This window comes from Apis dorsata, unplaced genomic scaffold, assembly GCF_000469605.1.
Source record: "Apis dorsata unplaced genomic scaffold, Apis dorsata 1.3 scaffold_787, whole genome shotgun sequence".
NCBI lineage: Eukaryota > Metazoa > Arthropoda > Insecta > Hymenoptera > Apidae > Apis > Apis dorsata.
The window spans coordinates 64,073-78,920 of NW_006263931.1; the positions used below are offsets into that span (position 1 = coordinate 64,073).

At 26.7% G+C, this 14,848-nt stretch overlaps 1 long non-coding RNA gene across 2 annotated transcripts in view; it reads right to left on the minus strand.

The window, feature by feature from the left end:
- Positions 1-14,848, minus strand: part of LOC116186500 — a 23,139-nt gene that overhangs the window by 2,427 nt on the left and 5,864 nt on the right. The window contains exon 2 of one of the 2 annotated variants that reach the window (XR_004151499.1): positions 70-1,154. This is a non-coding gene — a long non-coding RNA (uncharacterized LOC116186500). Of the gene's footprint in view, positions 1-69; positions 1,155-14,848 lie in introns of those variants that run through there. The other variant, XR_004151498.1, reaches the window with a different exon arrangement.

Genomic DNA, 14,848 nt, shown 5'->3' on the forward strand with positions numbered 1-14,848 from the left:
GGATTTATCTCGGTGCGGAAATGATCGAGAAAAGCGTAATCGGGGCGAGACGCATAAGTACTAAGAAACTCGACTCACCGATGGCGTAACAGAGGATCAACAGGGCAGCTACTCGAGACGCTCTCATGGTAGATTTCTTTTCTGGAATACTCGCGATGGAAGTGCACCAAAGCGGTTTCCTCTCGTCACGTCATACCAGGCCGTCTCGTGAACGAACGTCGTGACCTTCCCTTCGTACGTTTCTTCTCTCAGCGAACCGCCATTATACCCCACCGACGATGCTGCTGTTGATTAACACACTCTTCCACACCGGCACTAGAAACACGACGTCGTTCGCTAATAACTTGGTTCAACGTGTTTCCCTCTCTTCCTCGATTTTTGAAATATACCGCTACCAACACCCACTTATATATATATATATATATATAGAGCTTCTTTCTCACACCACGTTCACAGCACGTGCGATCCTCAAAGAGGAGGATTTCCCCTCGATATTTTTCTTCTGCCCGGAGAACAATGCGAGACAATTTTTCCTTAAAACGAACACATTTTGTGCGAACGCATTTTCTAACACTGTCGTCGAATCGTCGGGACGGGACGTTCATCCATCTCGATAAACGTGTTCCTCGCCCGTTTCCTTTCGACTGCCCCCTTAGACTCTCGTGAAAATTTCCCCTCCGATTCCGGTAATTAATAGGCTGGTCGCTCGATAATCGCTTTTCCAATCCAGTGCTTCCTTCAAACTTCTCTCGAATCTATCGTTTCGCCGGTTGAAACTTGGTTATCGTGGGAACCCCGGCTTCGAAGGTTATCTCGAATTTACTCGCCGCTCGTTTAATTAAATGATCCCAGGCAAAGTTTTTCTAAAACGAATTCGTCGCTCCGCGAAACGTGCCCACGAATATGCCGACGTCTATCGGGCTATCGATGGAACTTTGCGGTTAATTTGCAAGCTGCGTGTCTTCGGTCGCGCTCGTACTCAGGGACGTTAATTAAAAAACTTGATAGTCGATAATTCTTCCTTCGTAGTACGTATTCTTGCACTTCTTCTGCCCTTTTTCTGCTCTTTCTCTCCGCCAGTTATTACCTCTTCCTCTTCTCTCTCCCTCTTTAATATCCACCGTTGTTATTGCCTAACAAAGTTGGAGCATGATCTGGTAAAATAGGTACGGTAAAGTTTCGAGGAAAACTTTTTGATATTGCCGGTGCCGTTCTGGTTAAACAGGTGGCAAAAATGGACGACGATTCGCTTAGAAACTTAATCGGTATCGCGGGATTTGTTCCGCTTTCCCTCGACTTTTCGATCTCGGTCCCGTTATCGCGTCACTGTTACAATTTCAAAATTGCATTTAATCCCGCGTTAAGAGAAAACTTGGTGTACATCTGTTAATGAAAACGTCTCGTTGCTTTTATTCGTACGTAAATACGGCGATACGTGTATAGGGTTCGAATGTTTTTCTAAGATTAAGATTTACAAGGGGTAATAAAACAGTAATACGGTATCAAATTTTTAGTTAGTTTGCAAATGGGAGCGAATTCGGAATTCAATTCGAGTAAAAAGGAAACGAGAGTGTGCTAGATAAAGATTCGGTATCCGTTCAGCAATTTATCTTATTCGGCATATTTGAAAATGGAGTTTCAAGAATTTGTGGGGATAGTGACGAATAGTAAAGTAGATATTACTGTAAATACACGATGAAATAATTGCATATTTTATTTTATATATATATATATATCTTTCTTAATTCCTTAAGCATGTTGCATTTGTACATCATGAGTTATTTCAAAATAGGAATGTATAATATAATAATGTTTGAATATGATAATACAAAAAATTCGTATCACTGTGGAATGAATATTCAGTGATGAAACTGTAACGCTGAAGGGATTAATAATATAGAAAAATATCAACCGTAGTTTAAATTTTTTTATACGAATTTAATCTTCTTATAAAAAAAAAAAAATATAATGAAATAGTAAATTAGATATAATAAAATAATGAAGTTAAGAATGAAAAGATTTTTTATGCATTTTTCGTATGTTGAATTATAATCTGATTATAAAAATTTATCTATATCGATTTTTAATAATAAGAATTTATATATTATAAAATATTATATAACGAGAATTTCTAAAGATAATAATTTTTTTTCCGATATTTTTGTTAACTGTACAATATATATTATCGTTTTTTAAAAAAATAAATCTTGAAATCAATTTTGATTTATCATGGAATTTCTTTTATCGAGATATACTGCTTTAAAAGTATTTTCAATCTGTATTTTCAATCGATAAGAAGGGAATTTATGAAGATTAAAATTTATTTTCTTCAAACAGAAAGCTAATATATGAAAATATATGATGTTTAAACAATTCAAAATTTAATCAAGAAAAATGTAGCTTTTAAATTTTTTTAAATTCAAAAACAAAACTACTTATCGTGATATAATATTAATGAATTTAATGACAACGTATAGAATATTTTAGAATATATTATATCAAAATAAAGATAATTTTCGCAAAGAAATAAATAATGATAATAATGAATCACAATTAGCACAAAAATTATTTTAATTAATTGATATTATAAAATATTTTTATTACGTATATACTATTATAAATAAAAATATTTAATTATTAAATTTATTTTTTTTTATTATTTATTATATATACCAATATGATCTTTCGAAATATGCACTTAAAATATTTTATATTAAGTAAATTTTGAATCCATTTGGAATTAATCCAATTTATATTATTTTATATGGGAGAACTTAATTTGAAGTTCGAAATTATTATATATGTTAAAAATTATTATTTTCTATTACATTTTTTACACGAGCAAAAGATATTTACATAAAAATTGAATAATTAATATTCAAAAGAGAAACAACAAATTATTGAAAAATACTTGTTTTTTGTTAATTTTTTTGTCGAGTGTATTACCTAGTTTTCTCTTACATCGTTAATACGTCGCCTCGATAAATTAGTTGTCTGCAATAAGATCGAATCTTGTATCGTGAAACTAAACAAAGGTTATTAGACCAAACGATATCGATTCAATGGTAGGTCACGTTCTTTCTTTCCTTTCTCCTCTTAACCATAAATAAGGGGATCTTATCGACCGAGTCAGGCTTTACGATCTCGCGGTTTTTTTTTTGTTTTTTTAGCAAAAACTTTGTTCGTGGCGAAAGATGGCTCATGTAACGGTATATGTCGAGAAACCATCGATTCCAGTCGTGAAAATACCATCGCAATGTGTGCTTCCTAGTTCGTTAAGAGGACATACATACATACACACATACATACATATTCGTGCCCAAGCGTATAACCTTGAACTAAGCACACCCGAGTAAAGCGTTTGCCAATAAGAGCGAATAAATTGGAATCGATAGGTGCGATGGATCATTGTCTCGCTTGAAATTCTAAGATCGTACATGTATGTAGATACAATACTCGTGTTATTCGTACTCGAAATCGCATACATCGAGAGAAATGTACGTATCTTCGAATCAAGGGTTTATCTTTACAACGAAAACGTGCTTTATCACGTGAAACGATATCTACTTGGCGCCAAATTACACCGCACTCGTTATCTGAAATTAAGTCACGCCTCTTCAAAACGTTTAAATTCGTTAAGTTTTTGCCACTCGGAATACCAGCTGTACTGCTATTGTAATACATCGTAATACATAAAATATCCGATTTTAATCTATAAATTATTCATCTCTATAATTATTCTTTGTAAAGAAAATAGTTTAGATAAAAATGGTTTCGAAGAAAATATGATTAATTGATATAATAACTTTTTTTTAGACGCGTATATGTTATGATTTATGTTTCATCGATAATTTTTTTTAAATGAAATGAAACAATTTTTAATGCATTAATTGATACAACTCGTTATTTCTCATATAAAAAAAAATATTAAGCTATTTAAAAGATATTTCAAATTTGCCTTTGTCTTTTTATATTATCAAATTTTATAAAATTCAAATTAATATTTCCTTAATTAATATACTTTTTCAACGTAATTACTTTAATTCTTTGTGATACTTGGAATTCCAACTCTACTGATATAGTGTAATCTTTTCAACTGGAATGTCAGTTATACTGACATAATTCATACAATCTTTCCGGCAACTCGAAATACCGATTATACTGACGGATAATTTTTTATCATCGTTTTTATATATTTTTTCATAATTATATAAGAACACGACGCATCTATTTATACAAATGTTTTAATATCATCGAATGAATTATTTGAAAACTTAGATTCAAGTAAAATTTAAATCTTTCAAAAAACGAAAGAATTCAAATATAGATAGGATAAATAATTGATAGAAAAAATGTTTCTGCGATTCAATTTAAAAACTGCAATTATGTGTTACAATTAATGAACCGAAAAAAATATTTTAATTTATTTTAATTAGAATTAAATATATTTTAATTAGAATTGTAATATATTTTTTATAATAAATGCGATAAAAAATATAATAAAGTGCAAAAGAATGTGTACGAAAATATTTGAAAAGATAGCTTTAATAATATATCATTGCAGCAATTATATATATAAATAAAGATATTATTCAAATAATTATTAAATTTAAATAAAAATATATTTATTCAATATCTTTAATAGATAAATTCTGATGAAGAAATTTTCTCGATAAAATAAAGCTTTGATAGGAATGAAGATCATGCTATCAATGAATGAATGAATGAGAATCATGCATCAACACATAGTAATAATAGCAACGAAGATGCTATTACATTCCAGTTATTAATTGAAAGCAATGAATCTTTTTAGACAGACATCAAAATGTAAATAAATTGGCGTATAATTAATAAACCAACATTTCTTATTCATAACAAGTAATTATGCAATTTTTATCTGCAAATAACTATCATTATCGCTACAGTGAATTCTGCCTATATATATATGTATCGTAATGATTTCCAGTTATCAATTGTTTATATAAACACATCGCGGCAACAGGTATTCAAAATATATAACGGGTGAGCTAATATTACCATATTTAATATCTATCCAAAGAAAACTTCACGAATTCTTTGAATTCGCGAAAAAAAAATGTGAAATAATTTTTAATTGTAATCTAAAATTAAAATTACTGAGTTTACAACGATACGAGCATTATATTTAATATTTATCGTATCTATCGTATTTTTAATCATTTCGATTTCAGTTTCGCCCAAGATTTGTTTCACATTATATTATTGTATTATATATCTTACTGATGAAATAGCTCAAATACTCTAGATTAGTTAGGGTTGAGAAGATTTCGAGTTTAAAAAAAGTAATTTTTTAATCGGTTCACCGATTATACATTATACATTTTAAACATCAGCAGTTACAATGTATTTATATAAAGCAATGGATAAACATCTGTCACATATTGACGTACACATTGTCACGAATGTATATGCATAAGAGAAATTCGATGCAACAATTTTTTGTAAATATTTTGCAAATTAAAAGAGTCTGACATTTTTACGAGAGAAAAAAATTGTTTAAAATATCGATGTTTATAGTATGCTTAAAAATTGAAATCTAATTTATAAGTTTATCATATCTTTAAATATTTGTAAAAAATAAAAAGTTGTAGTCAAATAATATTTTAAAAATTATTAAATCACTTTCATGCGACGTCTATGCGTTTATCTAAAAAAGAATTAATTACATTCCGTTCAAAAGTATTCGATTTTTGTCCGAATCTTTTTTTATATAACTGATAATTGATGAGTAATTTTCATCTATAGATTAAAATCAAATATTTTAAATAGATTAATTTTGATGTGAAAAATATTAAAGATATGAAAGAAATTTTTTCTTATGATTTGAAAACATTGTGAATGTCTATTTGTTACATAAAAAATATGCAATAAAACAATAATCACAAGATTACAATGCACAAGATTATTTCATCAAAAACAATTGACGAGAGATATCTGAAATATCGAAATTACAATCAAACAGGTTAGGTATCTGACAGAGACAATAAACAATACTTTGATAACAGATCACAATTTTATTTTTCAATTGTCTCGAGGAAATATCAAAGATCATATAATATGTCTGAAATTACATGATAAGCCTGAAGGAAAAAAAAGAAAACAAAGTTATTTTTTATAATATTTCTGATAGAAAATTTGAACTTTATCTAAAGAATCTAAAAATATAATATATTCCACACTATAATGAAAATATATCATATATTTCAGACATAATAATAATCTGAAGAATTAAAAAAGGAAAAATAAATTTACATTCGTGATGCATAAAATATAACGTACTATAATAAATTGATAAAAATGTTATATTTCTTATTCATAAACACATAATTATATAATTTTTATTCTTAAAAATCTTTAAGAGCAGATAGAAATGTTACAACATTCTCGTGCAAAAAGTTTGGCATTTTGGTGAATCGCCAAGAATGGCTAAAAGATCTATTTATTTCGATTCATGGAAGTAGATGCATGTTTACTCGAAATGAAATAAGCAAATGCGTGGCAAAACTGACTGAAATTATCCGAATGGGAGTTATTTGTCTGCTCGTATTATCGACCGATATTTTTGAACCATCCTATAGAAACACCTGTAAGCGTGCAAAAGCACAAAGTCATTAATCAACCCGAAACGTTTCTCGATGCAAATGAATCGCGTTTGCCTCTCGTGTTTCATGCCAACGAACCTTGTGTGTAGATTTCAAACGAAATGCATTTTAAGAATAAAAATAAAAAAAGAAAGAAAGAAAAGATAATCACGAAAAAAAAGTAATCGACTAAGTTAACGATTTTTCAATACGAACGATATTTAACGAATCGTGTCGTAATCTGAAGAAGACGGAACCAGAAGCGTGGAATCGTTAAAGGGAGAAAACTTTTCTTCGAGATCTGAGAACGGTCGTACGAGAGAATTGGTTGTTAAACGAGTTCGAAATTCGTGGAATTCCAATTGTCCATTGAAGAAAAACGGTTACACCGATTAAACGGTGTACGTCGTATTACGTGCGTCTGGGACGTGCTCGAGATTATATCGAAATGTATATCCTTATTTAGAGTGGTTAACAAAAGTATTTAAACACTTACAACTATAATTTTTTATATTTTTTTTTATATAATTTTTAAACTTTCCGCCGGATTATTTCTGATCCTGAATTAGTTTGTTTTGTTTACGCTTTAATATTTTTCAAATCTAAGAATATATATTTTATATTTACATTCAATTATTATTTGCATACGGGTATATAATGTACATATTATTTGTTCTCGGTTTATAGCTAGAAATAAGTAATAAAAATATTAATATTCATGAATAAAAAATCAATTTTAAAAAATTTATTACGAATGAAAATTGATTTGCCATTCATCCTGTTCGAGAGTATTCTTCCGATGGATGATATATATATAACATATATTAAATCAAAATGTTTAAGAAGATATGATATTCATAGATAAAGACTGTATAAAATTAGAAAATAATTCAACGATATATAATATCTATATAATATTTAGAAGAAATAAGTCGTAATGATTTTTAACTGTTGATTTGTAATATTATTTTAATAATAAATAATAGAAAATACAGAATGATTCTACGATTAGAAATCGTAAAAACACTGTTATTATGTTTTCGATTGTAATGTTTATATCGATAATGTTAAACATATATATTAAAAAAAATAATTAAATATTAATTATAAAATAAATTTATAAATTTACTTTAAAATATAAATATAATATATAATAATTAATATGTTTAATATATATTCTTATTTTTAATGTTTTCTTTATTTAACGCTATCATAACAAAAACATCAGTATATAATATGCAACATTTAACGAAATCAATTTTTAGAAAAGTTATCAATGTATTTTACTGTACTATTTTAAATAAATCAAAAAAAATAAAGTAATATAATAAAATATATATTAATTTATTAATATATTGTCCACGACATATAAGAGCTATTTATAAACTTCGATATTTTTTTACAAATTTTGATTTTTTAAATGTAATGATAATTCTTAAGAATGATTTTTCTTAAGAAGCTGAAAAAAAGTGATAGATTAATATTTGGGACTTTTTTATAAACTGTTACACAAACAATATTCATGAAAAGTGCTATAAAATAACTATAAAAAGTTTACTATTTGCGAATTGTTTATGAACATTATTTGCATAATTGCAAAATGTTCGTTGATGAGGATTTATATAATATAATATTTATTAAGATTTTTCTGATTTCTGTCCTCAAATTTTATGCTAGAATGTTTGATGTATAAAAGAAATATATTTCTTTTATAATAAAATTTTATGCTTCGGATCGTTATCTTATTAAAAATCTTCCAATAATTTATGATATTTAAAAATATTATTTAAAATATTATTTAAGATATTTAAATATTTATTTTTATCAAATATATCATCAATAAACTTCAAATTTCCGATATTATTCATTGTACATCACTATAATCTCTGTATTTTATTATTTGATTTGTTATTTTGTATATGTATGTATTGTGGGTTTTTTCATATTTAACTTCAACTAAAGACATTGAATTCATGTTTATCTAAGAATAAATTAAGAATAAATTTTTTCCTGGAAGCCATCATCATTGTTAATAGAATTTTTTATTGCAAAACAACTTTTTTTTAAGAAAATATTATTTCATGACATTTATATCGCGTATTTTCCGTTTATATTTTTGCATATTCATACTCATTACATTACAAAATTCTACAAGTTTCTCTTACATAAGTGATATTTTAGGATTAATTAAATTTTTTATTGTTCATTCAATATTGATATTTATAAATGAAAAGAAATATTAAATATAAATTAGATAAATTTTAAAATAATTTTGAAGCGTTTAAATATTTTTATTAAATATTTCTATATATTTGTATAATAAAAATATTACATTATAATGTATATATTATTTAATTATTTTCTAATTTCATTAAAACAACCTTAAAACTTATAAATAACATCATCAAAACATACAAATGTATCCATTTTTTAAATAATAATATAGGAACATTATTTTTTATTCTTAACTTCAGACAACGATGAAACGATGTATTATGAAATTAAAATATTAATAATCTCAATAAATATTAATATTATAAAAAATTATCAAACTATATATTTATAATAACGTACTAAAAATCATAGAATTAATTCCAATAGTTTTGTCAATCATATGTCGCAAAAGATCCAATAAATAGCAATCGATAGTGAACAATCGTTTGTGATCTTAATTCATTTTTACTCTCTCACAAGTAACAACGCAATCTACATGAGATAGAACGAATATCCAATTTTTAATATTGAGGAAAGAAATCGCAGAGAAAATGGAGGATCGTGATTTATCAAAAATGACGCGGTAAAACGTATACGTATACAGGCCGAGGTACAGTAAGACCACCTCTCCTATATGTATAGTACCCGACGCAACGCCAGTTTGCTGACATCACCACCCATATTACACTAGCCTACGTAAACATTTGTCACGTGCACGCATGTACGCAGACATAACCTCATTCATGCGTTTATATAGGTGGTAAGCATGCGGTCATTTTTCCCGTTTATTCTTCGTCGCGAGAAAATGGAAGTATTAAAAATGATAGTTGCAAGTACCGAGACGTGGAAGAAAAACGTCTACATACGTGTATATACAAAGTGACGATGATTCGACCCTCCACAAGGTGAGGAGAAGAAACGAAATCTCGAGCGTGCAGTGCAATTCTCATGGGAAGATCTTTGCAACGGTCTCGGTAGTGTACTAAGCGGAATGGGTGTCTAAGCACGTTCGCTAAACAGCCAGATACGTTCGCCAGATAGAAGATACTTATGGCACTTCGGGGTATGAACTCGTGACCGTAGAGTCCCTGCAGAGTATAGTCGCCCCTCGGGCATGGATATATTCCACTACGTAACGACTGTGTTTCTCCTCGCGAACTGAGAACTCCTTAGAATTGCGTTTCGCATGCGCGCGTACCAACTTGTTTTCTTTTTGTTTATTCATTTGTTCAAATTGTTTATTTTGAAATTTTTTTTTAAAAACTAAAGAAAATTTTTTTTTTTAGACTTATTTCAAGATTATCGGAAATTGTAAAAACGCCAAACACTTGCTAATTTTCAATATAATTTTAATTTATAAATAATTTTTTAAATTTAATTTTATAAATTATATTTTATTTGTGAATTTTTTAAATTAGTTATAATATTTATAAATATTTCTTTAATAACGACTCTTTTTCCATTTAAATAAGAAAATTGTAAATTGTATAATTTTATAAAATTTAAAAAAACTTATATATGAAATATATATATAAATTTGAAAATATTTATGATAAATTATTAATAAATTAAATTTTTTTTTTCAAATCAAGAAAATCTTTTTTGAATTTATGTGATGAATTAAAATCGTATAATGAATTATCTATTGATTTGATATATGCATTTCTTGTATTTTGATGTAATAATATGAATTATTCTATTTAAATTTCGTAAGAATAATATGCATTATTGTTACATGCTTACATTGCTGAATATTTAACGAATTAAAATATATTTATATTAAAACAGTTATTAAAACAGTATTCGTTACAATATCAATGATTAATTAATTGATTACATTAATGTTAATATTAATGTCAAAATTACAATTATAATATTCATTTGTCTGTATCTTTAAATATATTCAATAACTTGAAGTAGTATAAAGACATATAGATATAGTATTAGGTATATCCTGAAATCGATAAGGAATTCGAAGACCGAGATATAGATTCAGTAAACGAAGTCTTGACAATATATCTTAGATTGTTCTCGTTAGAGGAACCAGGTGAAATGTAATGATAGTCTTGCAGCTACGAATATCAATATAACTTTAACAAACGGCATACATACAGTGAGAATCACTTCTGCGTTATACATAGAACCGACTCATCGAATTCCGATCGATCCTTCCTCTCTTCCAGATATATCTTGCGCATCCACCTTTGCCACCATCGCACAGTATCGAATATAAATTTGAAATTTAGATAATCATATTTACACTAATGCGAATTCATATTTATTAGTTATTCGACGCAATTCATAACAATTATATTATACAATTAAATAATCTCGTTAATCAATCTCTATTCAAATTTTATATATATATAAAATTTTGTAGTAATAATTTTGTCTAATACTGTGTATATATATAATTACTATTATTAATTCAAATATTGGACAAATATACATATAAATAGAAAATATATATATTCAGCTAGTCCTATTTATATGAAACGACATACAGCATACATTATAAACTGATTATTTAAATTCTAACTGAACGTTCATTATTTAAATTATTGAGTCATTTCTCTTATTCCTTTATAATACAATATGATTAAAAATGTATGTTGTATCTATAATACAAAGTAGATAAATGAATTCATTAAGTATTAAAAATTCAATGCAAAATTGTTTTTAAATTAATAATATTCAATACATTATTATGAATTTTAAAGAAAATATTTTGTGAAATTTATTTATTTTGTTGTCTTTAATTTGACGTAAAAATAGTGGAATTTAATGGATTTTTATTATACGAACAAATGGTTATGTGAACATTTGTCCTTCTTCGTATAATGAAATTCTGTATATATTAAAGATTTATGTTACATACTATTTCCAGCAGACAAAAGCTTCAGTTCTTAGAATGTGTATAATAAAAAAGTTAGAAGGAAAAAACATAAACGGAATTTGATTGGAGAAAATTATAAGATAATAAAATTAATTAAAAATTAACATTTCTTTTATGGAAATATTGTATTATATTCGATAAATCTTCCTTTTAATTAACATCTTTCAAATTATTTGGTATAATTCTTTTGAATTCATTTTATATTATTATATTTAAATTTTACATACATTCAATTCATTCATTTTACAAAATTGTATAAAATATATATTTCCATTAAGAGACTATAAATTTTCGATAATATTAAATCGAGTAAATAAGTAAAGCATTCCAAAACTTTCATATTTTTCAAAATTCGTTGTATTGATTTTACAGTATGAATCACATTATTGTTGAAAAATGTGATTCTCACCTGTCATGCATGCTTGCCTGATTGTTCTTCTAACAATTGAATTTTCCTGCAGCTCGATAAAAAATTTATTTCTATCTTTCAATGATATTCAATACCAGCCAGCCATTCAGTCGACGATAACTCAAAGCTATTTCTCTTTTCTTAAATCATGTAATGTAATAATTTGATTCGTTAAATTTTCAGACTTAATTTAAAATAATCAGTCAGCTCAAATTTTTTTTTTTATTAAATACGATCTTTTTTGTTATCTAGAGAATATATATATATTCATTGATAAACAAATTCATTAATCGACCAAGTCAAAAATACGTGTCACAAACGTGTCATAAATAATTTATTATTTTGTCCAATGCTGTACATCGTACTCGCGTAACGTCTCAATGTGGTGAACCGCGGCAGCCGGCGTGTCAATTCGGTAAATTGGTACCGATCGTTAATTCCGATTAATCGAGATCAATGATACTTGATATGTGTCATGCGGTCGACTGTTTCGATCTAACGATGGAAAATCAGAGATCTGATTCCGGAAACGCATTGGCTAAAGATGAGGACGAAGCCTACCGTTTGTTTTCGTTCGAGCTCGTGACTTGCTAACAAGGAGGACGGGACACGAATATACATTGTGCCGTGTCGTGGTGCAGCACTGTGACGCATGATTCTCGATGAAGCGGCAAATTCATTTGATGATTTTAATCGATGGGATCATTGTCGTCATAGACTCGAATATCGGACTCCCCCATTCCCCAAGCGTGCAAAATCATCGAATGAGAAACGATTCGTGATTCGTTTTCCCACGAAACGAGGATTGAAACGATTAAACGGTAGGTCGAATCGATGCTACTATTTCTAATCAGTGAAACCATCTCCTTCCTATATGTCAAATAAATATCCAATCGTTGAAACGTTCGATCGGAATCAAGCGATTAAACTTTCCATCGAACGAAATTCCATTCGAAAGCAATGTCGCGAAGGGAAGCAATGTCAGATACAAACGATATCGAATAAAGATATCCAATATAGCTACAAAAAAATAAATCGTGAGTAATATTTAAGCAATATAACTAGACTGCAGATTTTTATGCAGCTAGTTATAAAATAAATTCAAATATTTAATTAATACATAAAAAATATATCACGTTATACGTGTCAAACTATGTAATTTTTTCGTAAAATATTAATAATTTACTAATTTTTTGATAAATTGTTATTGTTTGTTTGAAAAAATTGAATTAAAAAAAAATCATTCAATGACATATAATACGTATATTGTATAATATGTATATTTTAATATCATATTGAATTATTATTAATTAATAGTTTCATCTAAAATATATTTAAATTCAAAATAATAATTATTATATTATATATTATATTATATTATATATTAATTATAAATTTATATATTTTTTTTAATCGTATTAAAAAAATATAACATAATCATTTATATTGTTTATAAAAAAACATGTTTTATAAAAAAAATACATATTTTTATGCATAAAAATCCATAATCTACGTATAAATATTTTACGATGTTTTTTTCGTTAACTATTGTAAAAGAAAAGAAAACAGTCAAGTTTCAACAACAGTTAAAAATTTTCATGGAAATTTTCATAAAGTAGCTCGAGGTGTCAAGTTTCACGCGTAAGGCCAGGGTTACACGAATGTCAAGAAACAGACGTTATATTACGTCTGTAATAAAGTAGACGGGGGCGTAGAAACAAGGCGGCGAATATAATATTAAATATCTCAGAATATAATAGATATTAACATAAATTTTGAATGCAATGGAAAATATAATTTAGAATACACTTATCCATATGAGGAAATACAAATATATATATTAACATTAATAACTATTCATATCCTTAAGAAAAAGTTTTTTTTATTAATTTAAAATTGTGATATAAATATTTCCTTTGTAACTATTTCCAAGTAATTGTTTTTTCTTATTTTTTTATTTTTAATTTGACCTTTTTTAAATGAATACAAATTATTAGTTAGTTTTAATCTCGTTGATAAAAATTTATATAATTTTAATTCAAAAATATAGTTTAAAACAATTATAATATCGACAATCAGAATCGATTATAATCTTAATCATAATCAATAAAATAAATGTAACAATCAATCAGTTTTGATAATAAAATTTTATCGTATTATTTCAGTTTTCTGCCTCTTATTAAATAAAAAATTGATGAAATACAATAAGTTGAGCACATGAGAAAAATAATTCATATGTTAATTATAATGTAAAATAATTCTAAATTCAGTAAAAGAAATTTTATAATTTTTAATTAGTCTTTTTATATTATATACTTATTTATATATAAATAAGATTATTTTTATTTAATTTTATTCATTATAATTTGATTCAGTAAACAAATTTTAATTTTTTATTGGTAAAATTGTGTTACAACCAATTATATAATTATAAAACTTATTATATATATATGTTATAACACTTTCTCTACTTCTTACTTTTGATTAATAATCGAAATATCATTTAACGAAACTATTATAACTCAATAACGTTAAATAAATAAATAACATTAGAATTTTTGTTATAACAGTTCCTTCCTAATTGTATTCCAAAGCAATATTACGTCTCCAGTCTATTATTGCTTATATTAGAGACATACTAATGATCATACGAGCCATGTTTGTTTTATGCGCTCTATGCTTACAATATAATATTACGATAAAAAAAAA